This window comes from Emys orbicularis, chromosome 5 (genome assembly GCF_028017835.1).
Source record: "Emys orbicularis isolate rEmyOrb1 chromosome 5, rEmyOrb1.hap1, whole genome shotgun sequence".
In the NCBI taxonomy this organism is placed as follows: domain Eukaryota; kingdom Metazoa; phylum Chordata; order Testudines; family Emydidae; genus Emys; species Emys orbicularis.
The window spans coordinates 17240420-17253270 of record NC_088687.1 but is presented as its reverse complement, the minus strand read 5'-3'; the positions used below and the strand labels follow the sequence as shown (position 1 = coordinate 17253270).

At 39.6% G+C, this 12851-nt stretch overlaps 1 protein-coding gene across 1 annotated transcript in view; it reads right to left on the bottom strand.

Moving 5' to 3' along the window:
- CFAP299 (cilia and flagella associated protein 299) overlaps positions 1-12851 on the bottom strand; it is a 404541-nt gene that overhangs the window by 260044 nt on the left and 131646 nt on the right. The gene's annotated exons all lie outside the window — the stretch shown is intronic.

The window sequence follows — 12851 nt, the reverse complement described above, 5'->3', positions numbered from 1 at the left end:
TAATGGTACAGAAAAGAAGAGAAAACAGATAAAGTATCCAAAACATAAAGTATTAAGTAAGGCTTTCATTTTAACAATATCCCTTATTCCCTTTTGCTTTAGCTGCAAGGAGTTTTTATAAGAAAAAAGACAACAGACAGTGCCCCAAAGAGTTTATTTTTTTGATTAAACCATTCTGAGCACCTTACATTCCTTACACAATAATTGTACATGTCATACCAATTTAAAAAATAATAATTTTTCATAAGCCAAGATATGCTGTGTAGAAAACCTTGATTTATGATGCTTTCATTTGTGTGATTCCTAGTACATCAGGATTAATGAAAACAAATATGTTACACCTAGGCAAGGTGTGGCTAATGCCATACTTACATAAGCATAGCAACTTTTGTTAGCCTGTAGGTGTAAATTTACTCTACATTTGACCTTTCAGTCAGCAACCTATCACACAGGGTACTGATCTGGTGCTCACTGAAGTCACTGGAAAGGCATTGGATTAGGATTATAGGGCACAGAAACATGTTATTTTATAAAGTGAAGGGAAGAACACCATTAGCACATTTTATTCAGGTTCTTGATACTTCTGCTGGTTTTTCTACTTCTGTGCTATCAGGAGCAGAAGCAGCTGGACATATGAACTTGGTTGACCATAATCATGCATTATGCCCATTCTGAATCTTGAAACGCTAACAGGAACAATGTCTCTTTTTGCTCCATAAAAAAATGAAAGAAATGGTGCAGAAACGCTACTAAATCCTAAAAATTACTTATTGGCCTTTTGAGTCTTGAAGAGATACCCCAGAAATTAGACAATAATTAGGAACGAGAGCCTGACACCAGATAAATAGAAATCCACACTGAACCTTTGACAAAACCTTCAACAAACAATTGCTGTTTTTAAGCAGGTTATACAAATTTTATGGGCCTGATCCAAAACCCCATGAAATCAATGGGATTTCTTCCACTGACTTACATTTGCTTTGGATGAGGCCTTATAGGAGAGAAGAACATGTCTGAATCATAACAGACTCTTAGGTCCATGCTCCCACACCCAACTAATGTAGGAACTAAAGAGATTTGTTCCCCTTTTCAACATTAAAACCTGTGATTGCTCATTGGAGTCTTCTCTGATAGGGTTGCCAAAGGTCAAACAGTGCCCCCTAGTTCAGTGTAAGTCTGTAAACAAGACAATATTATAACTTTCTCCCACTGAAAATACTATCAATATGAATGTTTTAATAAAAGCAACTATATTTCTCCGTCTCAAGTAGGTAGTGTACCATGTCAGGAAGGACCTCATGTGTCAACTGCCTATTCCACAATGTTTCAAATAGAACAGTGTAATGAAAACTCCAGGAGGAAAAATACATGGGGCATCGAAACGTCCTTGTCCTGTCTAGTTATTATTTCTAGCTTCCCAGACACTTCTATAGAATCCACGAGAAAGGCAAAGTTATCAACAGTAGATCAACATTTTAGATTTCAAATCATTTGAACCACTTTTCCAACAATTAAACCTTCAGAGCTTTTTATAACTATGTCTAAGTATGATGCTATCTCTACACCAGAACACACTAGCATATAGCAAGCCATATCTATGTCTGAAATCAAATAGCAGGAAAACAGGCAGATTAAAAGAACAAATTATCATGATTCCTCTATACCCAACTCATGGAACATTTAAAAAAGTAGGAGGCAGAATACCAAGGTACCTCCAAAATGCACACATTCCCACTATCTTCCCACCATTATGAACATAAATCCAATAGACAGTTATTACATCACCCTTTTAAACACCCAGAATCCTTAATATAATTATCTCAAATAGGCCCAACCTCTGATGTAGTCAAATAGCAATTTCACATACATTTTCTGGGACTGCCCATAATTTCAAATATGTGGGTCACAATTTGATGAAAACCTAGCCTATTCTATTTGGAGACACATATTCCCATCTACATAATTGAAAAAAAAGAAGAAGACGACATTTATTCAGAATTTTAACAAGATCAGCAAACACCACCACACTATCATAGAATCAGAAAAATGTAGGGCTGGAAGAGACCTCAAGAGATCACCTAGTTTGTTCCCCTATGCTGAAGCAGGACCAAGTATACATAGACCATCTTTGAGAGGTGTTTGTCTATCCTGTTTATAAAAACCTCTAATGATGGAGATTCCACAAACTCTCTTGGCAACCTATACGAGTACCTTATTGTTAGAAAGCTTTCCATAATATTTAAGCTAAATCTTCTTTGCTGCAGATTAAGCCCATTACTTCTTGTCCTACCTTCAGTGAACATAGAGAACAATTGATCACTGTTCTCTTTATGACAGTCCTTAACATATTTGAAGACTTATCAGGTCCCCATCACCTCAGTCTTCTCTCGCAAGACTAAACATATTCAGGTTTTTTTAAATCTTTCCTTACAGGTCAGATTTCTAAACCTTTTTTCATTTTTGTTGCTCGCCTCTGGACTACCAATTTGTCTATATCTTAAAAATATGGCCTCAAGAACTGGACACAATACTCCAGCTGAGGCCTCACCAGTGCCAAGTAGAGTGGAATATATCTCTCATGTCTTATGTATGACACTCCTGTTAATACACCCCAGAATGACATTAGCCTTTTTTTTTTTTGCAACTGCACTATATTGTTGGCTCATATTTGTGATCCGCTATAACCCCCAGATCCTTTTCAGCAGTACTACCACCTAGCCTATTATTCCCCCATTGCATTTGATGTTTCTTTCCTAAGTGTAGTACTTTGCACTTGTCTTTATTGAATTTCATCCTGTTGATTTCAGACCAATTCTTCAATTTCTCAAGGTAATTTTGAATTCTAATCCTGTCCTCCAAAGTGCTGGCAATCCCTCCCAGCTTGTTGTCAACCACAAATTTTATAAACACCCTCTTCACTCCATTATCCACGTCATAAATGAAAATATTGAATAGTACCAGACCCAGGACCGACCCCTGAGGGTCCCCACTAGGTATGTCCTCCGGGTTTAATAGCAAATAATTGATAACTACTCTTTGAGAATGGTTTTTCAACCAGTTGTGCAGGCACCATATAGTAATTTCATCTAGATCACTTTTCCCTAGTTTGCTTATGAGAATGTCATGTTGGACTGTGTCAAAAGCTTTACTAAAAATAAAAAGTCTACAGCTTTTGCCCCTATCTACTACAGAAACCCTGTCAAAGGAGGAAATTAGGTTTGCTTGGCAAGTCTTGTTCCTGACAAATCCATGTTGGCTATTACTTATCACCGTTATACTCTAGGTGCTTACAAATTGATTGTTTAATAATTCATTCCAATATCTTTCCAGGTATCAAAGTGAGGCTGACTGGTCTATAATTTCCCAGGTCTTTGTTCCCTCTTTTAAAGACAGATACTATGTTTGCCCTTCTCCAGTTCTCTGGGACCTCATCTATCCTCCATGAGTTCTCAAAGAAAATCACTCATGTTCCGAGCTTAGCTAATTCCTTATGTACCCTACGATGAATTTTGTCAGGCCCTGCTGACTTGAAAACATCTAACTTGTCTGAACATTCTTTAACCTGTTCTTTCTTTATTCTGGTTTGTGTTCCTTCCTGCTTGTTGTTGATATTAATTGTGTAAGGCATCTGGTCACAATTAATTTTTTTTAGTGAAAACTGAAGCAAGATAGGCATTAAACACCTCAGCCTTCTTGGTGTTGTCCATTATTAGCTCTCATTCCCTGCTAACTAGTGGACCTACACTTTTCTTCCCCTTCCTCTTAATGCATCTTCTTATTGCTTTTTATGTCCCTAGCTAGGTATAACTCATTGTATTCCTTAGCCTTTCTGATTTTGTCCCTACATGCTTGTGCTATTCTTTTGTATTCATCCTTAGCAATTTATCCATGTTCCCACTTTTTGTAGGATACCTTCTTGATTTTCAAGTAATTAAAGAGTTCCTAATGTAGCCATGCTGGCATCTTACTATTACTAGACTATTATTATTCTTACTGTCTTGTCTTCGCATCAGGATAGTTTGCTGTAGTGCCTTTAATATTGTCTCTTTGAGAAACTGCCAGCTGTCCTGAACTCCTTTTTCCATTAGGATTTTCTTCCCGTGGGACCTTAGTCATGAGTTCTAGGAGTTTGTTAAAATCAACTGTCCTTATACTGGCACTCTCACTCCTTCCTTTTCTGAGAACGAGGAAGACTAAAATTTCATGATAATTTTCACCCAAGTTGCCTTCCATCTTCAGAGCCACAACCAATTCCTCCCTATTAGTCAGAATCAAGTCTAAAATGTCTGCTCTCTTGGTTACTTCTTCCACCTTCTGAAACAAGTTGTTGTTCCCAACACATTTGAAGAACTTATTGGACATTTTGTGTTTTGCCGTATGACTTTTCCAACAGATATCAGGGTAGTAAGCCTCTCATTAGTACCAGGTCTTGTGTTTTGGATATTTCTGTTATTTCTCTAGAAATGGCTCAAGCATCACCTTCTCCTGCTTTGGTGGTCTACAGTAGACCCCCACCCTTTCCCTCCCACATTTATCTTTACCCAGAGACTAAGACCCACAAGAAATAAAATCAACAATTACAACGTGGGCAAACAAAACACGAGAAATGTAACCCAAGACCCCTTTGAGGAGTGCTTGATAATAGCTAATTAATTCCAGTAACACAAGAGAAAAGGTAAACAATGACTTTAAACTGAAAATTACACTGCTCCTATATCTATGAATGTGCCAAACACTTACTCATTTGGAGCCAAATCTGTAAAGGCCACTTACATGCTTAGCCAATCAAATATCCCAATGAACTTTGGGAAAGTCAGATTTGGGTATCCATATACCTATTGGCAAATAAGGGAAACAAGTAGAATCTATTTGACTGTGTGTATATAACAATTCTGCACGAAATATCCATGTCTTTGTCGCACTGTCAGCTGAGTGCTGATATGATACTGATATGTTTGCCACGTCTTTTACTGACACTGAAGCATGGTTAACTTACTAGTATGAATCTTACAGAATGCATTATTTGTATAAAGTAAAGTCTGATTTTGTTACTGCTATTGATACATATTGCAGCTTAGCCTTGTGCTTAGGACTGCAATGGTTCTCACTGCAGGCAGAAAGTACACTGTTTCTAGAATTCTGCATTTGCTTTTGGACCGAGCTCCAGAAAGCAGAAACAATATGTTACTGCTAAATAGAGCCCTGGTCTTGCAGTGTACAAGGCCTGTGCTGGATCCAACAGACATCAGCATCCACGAGGAACAGAGCAGCCCATACTAATCTGCACCTTTAATAAGACAGAAGCAGCTTCCAGACACTGAGCAGCAAAGTTTTAGCAGGACTGCTACTAGGAAATCTGGTAGGAAAAGGCTGTACTGAGGGAATTTGCCACCTTAAAATGTTTATTGCAAGGGAGTGTCATTGTCAGTCGATATCCATCTGGACTATCAAGGCCACTGTGTCATAACACAAGCAATAAAAGTTGTAGTTATGTAAGTGTAAAGTTACAATAAGTTACTAAGGCTCAGGCTTGGTGTTCATGCCAAGAAGAGGAGAGATTCACTCTCAGAAGAGGGTCCTTGGGCAGACTAGCATACCCATAGTGACTAGAACCCATCCGACTGCAAAGCCTACTTCAAATCAATGCATACATTTTTTTAAAATAAATTTATAATCTGTGTGACTTTACCTGAATAACAATCTCACAGTACCCGCGCCGCTGCAAAAACTGTAAAATAACTATTCAAGGACCTATGAGCATATAGAAATACTGCACCAAACTCCTGCATGTAATCTTATGTAGAACACCGTTGACCCAAGTACCTCTACTCATTTACTTGGTTTGAGCTAAATAAAATAAGCCAGTCACATAGATCAAATTAAGGGTGCCCAAGCAGGGGTTTGCACTGATTTAATTAAATTGGTTTAGAAATTAGGTTACGTTAAAATGGTGCAATTTTCTCATGTAGATAAGGCCTTGCATGCATTATGAGTATTTTGCACACTCTTTAGAGTCATTTGATATTAGCCACTGCTAAAAACAGGAGTAGGTAGTTTTTTTCCCCCTGGCATAGCAACTTTTACATTCTTAGAGTTGTGTTACTATCATTTCAGAGAAAAGATCAAGCACATTCCACTCTGAAAAAGCTCCCTCGCACACAAACAGGCTGAAGATTTGGAGTGTGACTAGCTTGGAATTCATCAAGGCTACAGAAATGTTTGTGCCGTCTTCCTGCTGGGGTAGGCGAGCAAGTTCCCAAGGATGGGAGGAGTGAAGGAAGGGAAAAGAGCTTGTGGTGAGGAATTCTGCAGCCTCCACCGTGCACTGCTCCTATTCAACTAGGTTTATTTAACACTCGGTGACCTGAAAAACCTTGTTTAAATAAATATCCCAAAAAGGTTATTTCCTCAAAAAGCTGGAGTAAGTTCCTTAAAAAGCTGCAGGGTTACAAATACCTGTGTGTAAATACTCCAATGCCCGGAATCATGCAGTTTGCCATTGCCCTTGAAAAATAGGGGAGAAGCAATGTCAACAAGCTAAAAATCAAAAATTGTGTTTAATTATTAGCCTGCAAGTTAGGTGTGTAATTATAGCATAACACAGGTAATCCTAACATGCAATGTGCTTATCACTCACCACTTCGAACCACTCCTGCCATTCATTTCATGCCTCACAATACTTGTTGAAGGGTGTTTTACAATGCAGCCACTTTTTATGAGCCTGCATTATCTCATGACATTATCATTGTGAAAGGCAGCCTCTGAAGAGAATTACCAAGTGCGCACATGGCTAAGTGTCAAATGAGTGGCAATTTTTTTTTTTAGCTGAATACAGCATTGTTTGTTTGCTTTTTTAGAAAAACATCTTCATAGCTATTGATCCCTGTGTTGCAAAGGAAGGGTTAAGAACTTAAAACACTTTCAGGAAAGTCTGTCAGGAGATAATGTGGTTTGATTATGTTTCTTCACACTGGGTCTGATTCAGTGCCCATTGACTTCAGAGGTACCAGATCAACCTTGTTGTGCCTGACCCCAATTCTCCCCTGGCGCATCCCTCCTTGTGCACCGATAGACATAATCTTGCCAAGACTATTTTATTCTTCCTTCAATTTTCTAGGCATTTAGAGCCTGCCCATAGTCACTCCAGAACTACATTTAAACACAGTTCATGTAAGCAGGGTTCTAAGTATGATTATTTCTATTACAAGGGCAGAGTCAGGAATTGAACTCCAACCTCTTCAGTTCTAGCTCACTGCCTTGAACACAAGACCAACCTTCCTCTCAACTCAACTAATATTGTTCCCTTGAACAGAACAGAGAAGGCGATGAACCGTGATCTAAATTATTTAACCAAGCTGTGCTATAGGACCGCTGTGGTTTATACCATACTTTGGTTGAATGGTTTATAAGATGATACTATTAGCAACCTTCTAGCAAATGCTCTGTAACTATAGTTCTTGAATTAACATAGCCCTGTTTATTTCTTCTTCTATCACAAACACATATGAAAGGTTTTTCCTGTGCAAACAGAAATGAGAGCGGGGAAAGCATTAGTAGCATTAGCATCCCCGCTGCAAAGCCCTTCTCTGTGGACAGTGCTTAAATTAAATAATGCAGCTTAGAGAAAATAACAGGCATACTTTTCAGCAGGAGCTGAATTGGGAAAGTAGAACCCTATGGGGGGCGGAAGTCCTGCCTTTTCCTTCCTCTCCTTTTTTTCTGGTCAGCAAACTTTTCCCTTTCTATTTTCATTTTCTTGTAACCATCCAACCCCTTTAGCTGGCACAATGTACATTAGAAGACAGGAAAGTAAGAGACGCATTCAGGGCCGATGATCTGTGAAAACAGGAAAGTTTAGGAGGTGGCTCTTCCTGAGACTCAAGGTGCTGACATTCAGAGAGGTTAACAACAAATTTGGGGGTTTTGTCTTTATTTCCATAAATACATTTCTTGTTTGACAATACTTCATGTTGCTATTAGGACACCATCAGCTCTCATGCAAACCCACTCTTAGTGTAAGACTGTGTCTATACTTCTTTTTCATCCTTATTCGGAGGGGGGGAACCCCACATCTTTTCAGGTTTCCAGTTTAGAAGTCTTTTTCCTGTATCTCCTGATGGGTGCTTATTCAGTCTTCAACTACTGGGATGTTTATATATAAAGAGAAGAAAGAGTTCTTTTTGAACTAGGTTAGTATTCCTTGATTCTTATTTTGATTGGGCCAAGTTGCCTTTTTCATTTTGTTATCGTTCCCTGGGGTTTCATTTACTTGATTTTCTTACCTCTTATACCGTATGGGTTTTTTTAAAAATAGCAGTAGAGTCACAGTTGGAAATGGAGCAACTCAATTTCGGTTTTAGAAAGCCTGTGGACCTAGAGAATATTTTTTTTATCAAATTTAGATAATGAGAAGAGTATCTAATGGTCCCACTGTTGTTTTTAAAAGTAAACAATATGTTCCAGCTCAGCAGAAAGTCTGGCTAGTGTGCATATTCTCATATAAGTTGTTAGAAAGCAGCTGTGGCTCATTTACATACACCTGCCCCATAACTAACAGACTCACATGCATATGTTTGGGCCTGTATTTTTATCTGTAATTCTCCCCCATCCTAAATCACAGACTTCAGGAAGAGGTCTGTGAAGCCTGAAAGCTCGTCCCTTCCACCCACAGAAGTTGGCCCAATAAAATGTTACTTCACTTACTTGGTCTAATTTTTATTTTAAAATATTGAAAGTTTAAACCTCCTAACACTGAGCATTTCAAATGGGGAGTTCGAAGGCTAAATCATGACTTCAGCACTGATTGTTCACTTCATAAATATTCATTTTATGTATATGTACACAAAGTGCACTATCCTACAGAGGAAGTGCAGTCCAGTGGTTAGGGTACTAGCCTGGGAGTTGGGAGACTTGACTTTAACTCCCTTTCTGCTGCAGAGTGTGTTTGTGACCTTAGGCAAATCAATGAAAGTTAGGAGCCTTGTAGTGGGGCAGTTACCCCGCTCTGGTGGAAAAAGGTTAGGCTGACTGGGGAAGCAGCCACAGCTGGGGCCATGACCCAATCAGGCCACACCTGGCCCTGTTATAAGGGCTCAGGCTCTCTCTAGCTGTGGAGGGAGAAGGACCTGGCTGCCAGGGAGCTCAGGGTACCAGGAGTAGAGCAGTGCTGAGGAAAGGCAAGAGGAGCTGGGGAGCTCTAGGCTGGCAAATCCCCAGGCTGTAGGCCTTGCTAAAGCCGGTATTGGGGTTGCAGAGATGCAGTCTGGGGTTAGGCAGAGGCAGCTGGTCTGACCCCCTGGCCAATGATGAGTGGCCTTTACAGACTGCAGTTGCCCCAGTGAGGGGGCTAGATGATGACTGGCAGTAGCCACTGAGGCAAGGTGGGTTTAGAGGGTTGGGGGTTCCCCTGGGAGGGGAGACCCAGCATGTGGGGGTGCAGCAGTGGGCAGAACCCAAGGGTAAGGGGACACGGGGGTCCAGGAGGCACATGGGGGCCTGAGGCAGGTGAGACACTGGCCAGCAGAGGGCGTGCCCAAGTTGGAGTTGGGCTAATTCCCAGAACAACCAGCAGGAGGTGTTGCGCCGGTGACTCTTCGCTCTGCTACAAGCCTAAATACCTTTGTGGAGCTGGACCTTAGTCTTTTCTGCTTCAGATCCCTAACTTTAAAATAGTACTTCACAAGCTCAAAAGGGGTGGTATAAGAAGGATAAATAGATTTAAAAGATTGTGAGATGCTCAGATCCTATGGTAAAGGGGGCCACATAAAAAGTAGTGATCCTCTGGTTTGTGTTCCATTATTTGAATTGTGAATTTGAAAAAAAAATCTATTTTTCAGTGTAGTGTAGTTAGGGTGACCAGACAGCACGTATGAAAAATCGGGACAGAGTGTGGGGGGTAATAGGTGCCCATGTAAGAAAAAGCCCCAAATATTGGGACTGTCCCTATAAAATCGAGACATCTGGTCACCCTAAATGTAGTGTCTTCTGCAGCTCAACAAAATGCTGCTCACCTCCACAGCAAATTATTATCCATAGTGATATTTAGCTTGTGGCTTTGTAGCCACAGGTAGCTCAGGCAGAATCTCCGAGTGGTTCTTGAAATGTAAGAGTTTGAGCAGCATTGTTCATGCTATACCTGGTCTCTGGCAGAACAAAGAGTCTAAATTTGCCTGACACGTGTGAAACATGCATGGTGCTGCTGAAACTCAGACCGGGATTGCCACTAACTATCCCAGCACCCAGAAAAAGGGGGAAAAGAAGAAAGTCTCCATCTGACCAGCTACAATGTGATGAGGTGGGGAGAAAAAGGAGAAGGTATGTTGGTGGGCAGAGACACAGGAAGTAATCCTGGTGCTGTGGCTGGACACCACTGCATTGTGCTATTTTTTGTCATGATGCTGTAACAATAGACAATGGCATTAAGTTGGAATGATGCCTTGTGATTACATTGTGACTACGTTAGTTGATAAAACATCGAGGTTAAGAATCTCTCATCTAAATCAAGCTCAATGGCATCAGGTCTATTGATTTAAACAGAATGATGAACAGGAGGGAAAATGTTAATGTCCTGCAAATATTGGGCCAAATCCTTTCCTCGGAGACCCAATCCTGCCCTCCATACTCAAGCAAAGCTCCCACTGAAATTAGATTACGGAGGGCAAGACTGGAGCCCAGATATTCATATGAGGCCCTCACTGAAATCTACGCATATATCCAGAGGCAGAGTTTGGACCATTATGTAAAAAATGTTACTACTGCATTTGAAAGAAAAGTGCTATATTCTCAAATAAGCATTGCGAGGGGCAGATTGAAGGGGATTTCTAGTTTCCAACACCTTCTTTGTTTCAGATTTGTCAAATACAGGTCTTCTGCTGTATCATCCACTCTAATATGGCACAATAAGCAGTTCTTGAATGGACTGGAGCCTAAAATCAATTTTTTTAAAATTTTCTCTGTATAGTGTATTCTTAAAAAGGTTTTATTTAATATTCTTTTAACTTAAAAAAATGCTGGGGTTGGGGGGGTGAGAGAGTACTTTTCTCCCTAAAAAGACCACATTCCCCAGCTCTTTCAAAGCTATTGTGAAGACATCAGCAAAGTGCATGCTGTCACACTGAGAAGGACTGCATGGAATGCGAGAGCAGTGCTATTTGCAGATAAGAAACAAAAAACAGCATTCAAAGTGTACTGAAATGTCCCCTTTCAGTATCTTGTTTATTAGGGGCATCCAGGTCTTGATCCTAAACCCACTTAGGGTGACCAGACAGCAAGTGTGAAAAATCGGGACAGGTGGTGGGGGGTAATAGGAGCCTATATAAGAAAAAGACCCCAAAATTGGGACTGTCCCTATAAAATCAGGACATCTGGTCACCCTAAACCCACTAAAATGAATGAAAAGGCTCAATGATTTCAATCAGGCTCTCAAGACATAGCTTTACATTTACAATAAGGAGTAATAGTAATACCCATCTTTCTGATGGAAGAATGGGCCCAATATTTGCTGGTCACTTTCTGAAATTTTTAAAGTTGAATGCTATCCCCATTAAAGCCAACTGAACTCCTACCTGCAAGATTATGCTCATGGTGTGTAGTTATGAATGTGTAGAAGAGCTGTATGCATATACAGTATATTTCTATTTTGCTAACTGTACCATTTCAAATAAATGTACATTATGTGACTGTTACAAATTACCTATCCTTTATCAGAAGTAATTGGATTAGGAAGTTATTTTAAAAAAAAGTTTAAAACTCTTAGCCATTTTGACATGTATTCAGTTGAGAAATCTGCTATAAAAATTTTTGATTGCTACTTACATAATCTAATGTATAGGAAATACCTTTGTAAGGACCTTAATACCACATATTTTATTGTTTAATGAAATGAACAAGTAATTGTAAAAACTACACTTACTACATGATATTCGAAACTCCATGGAGTAAATGATTTTTTAAAAAATATTATGGTTGCTTATACCCTTCACTTGAACAGTTTCCATGGTTATCCCAGCTTTGGCTTGCACTGAGAAGCCCACACCTGACAAAACATTGGCACCGTTATTTCAAACAGTTAACAGAGAGCTACCAGCAACATGGCCCTGTCACTTATCCAACATTCACAACCTTTAAAAAAAGAAAGTTCCTTTATCAGCTCAGGGCTAAGTTCATAAAAACCACTGTTGCCAGCTTTAAAAAAAAGTATTTGAGCGTGTTGCCTAATGTGGTTAACATAGTTTACAATATATCAAGAGGTGACTTTGTCCTGAATATTATACTTTTTGGATTAAAGATAAAGAACACTATTTGCAGTCCTTACTGAAGCAAAACTCCTACTGATTTCAGTGGGAGATATATGTTGAGAAAAGACAGTGAAGGCATACAGTGTATTCATTTTCACCTAGGACAATTTCATATTTTTTAGCAATGCCAACTATTAGGGAATAGATCTAGCTTTATAGAAACACTCCTGATGAAAAGGGCCACATAAGAGCTAGGCATTAATATTGTTCTAAGTTTTTTAAGTATAATAATTTTATTATTATTTATTTGTGTTGCAGTAGCACCTAGGAGCTCCAGTCATAGACCAGGACCTCAGTGTGCTAGGTGCTGTACAACCAAGCCCACCTGTACCCCAAAGAGCTCACAATCTGAAAGGCAGATGTTGATATTGCACAAAGATAACATTAAGATCTCTTGATCCAAGTGGTCAGTTTTAATGATAGACTAACTATTATGGTTCAGTTAAAAACAGAATAACTGTGAAAACAAAGTTTTAAGAACACCGGCCCCGATCCTGCAACATATCACGCACGGCATTGGGTCTACAGTAGGCAGCAGGCTGACCGTGCACTGCA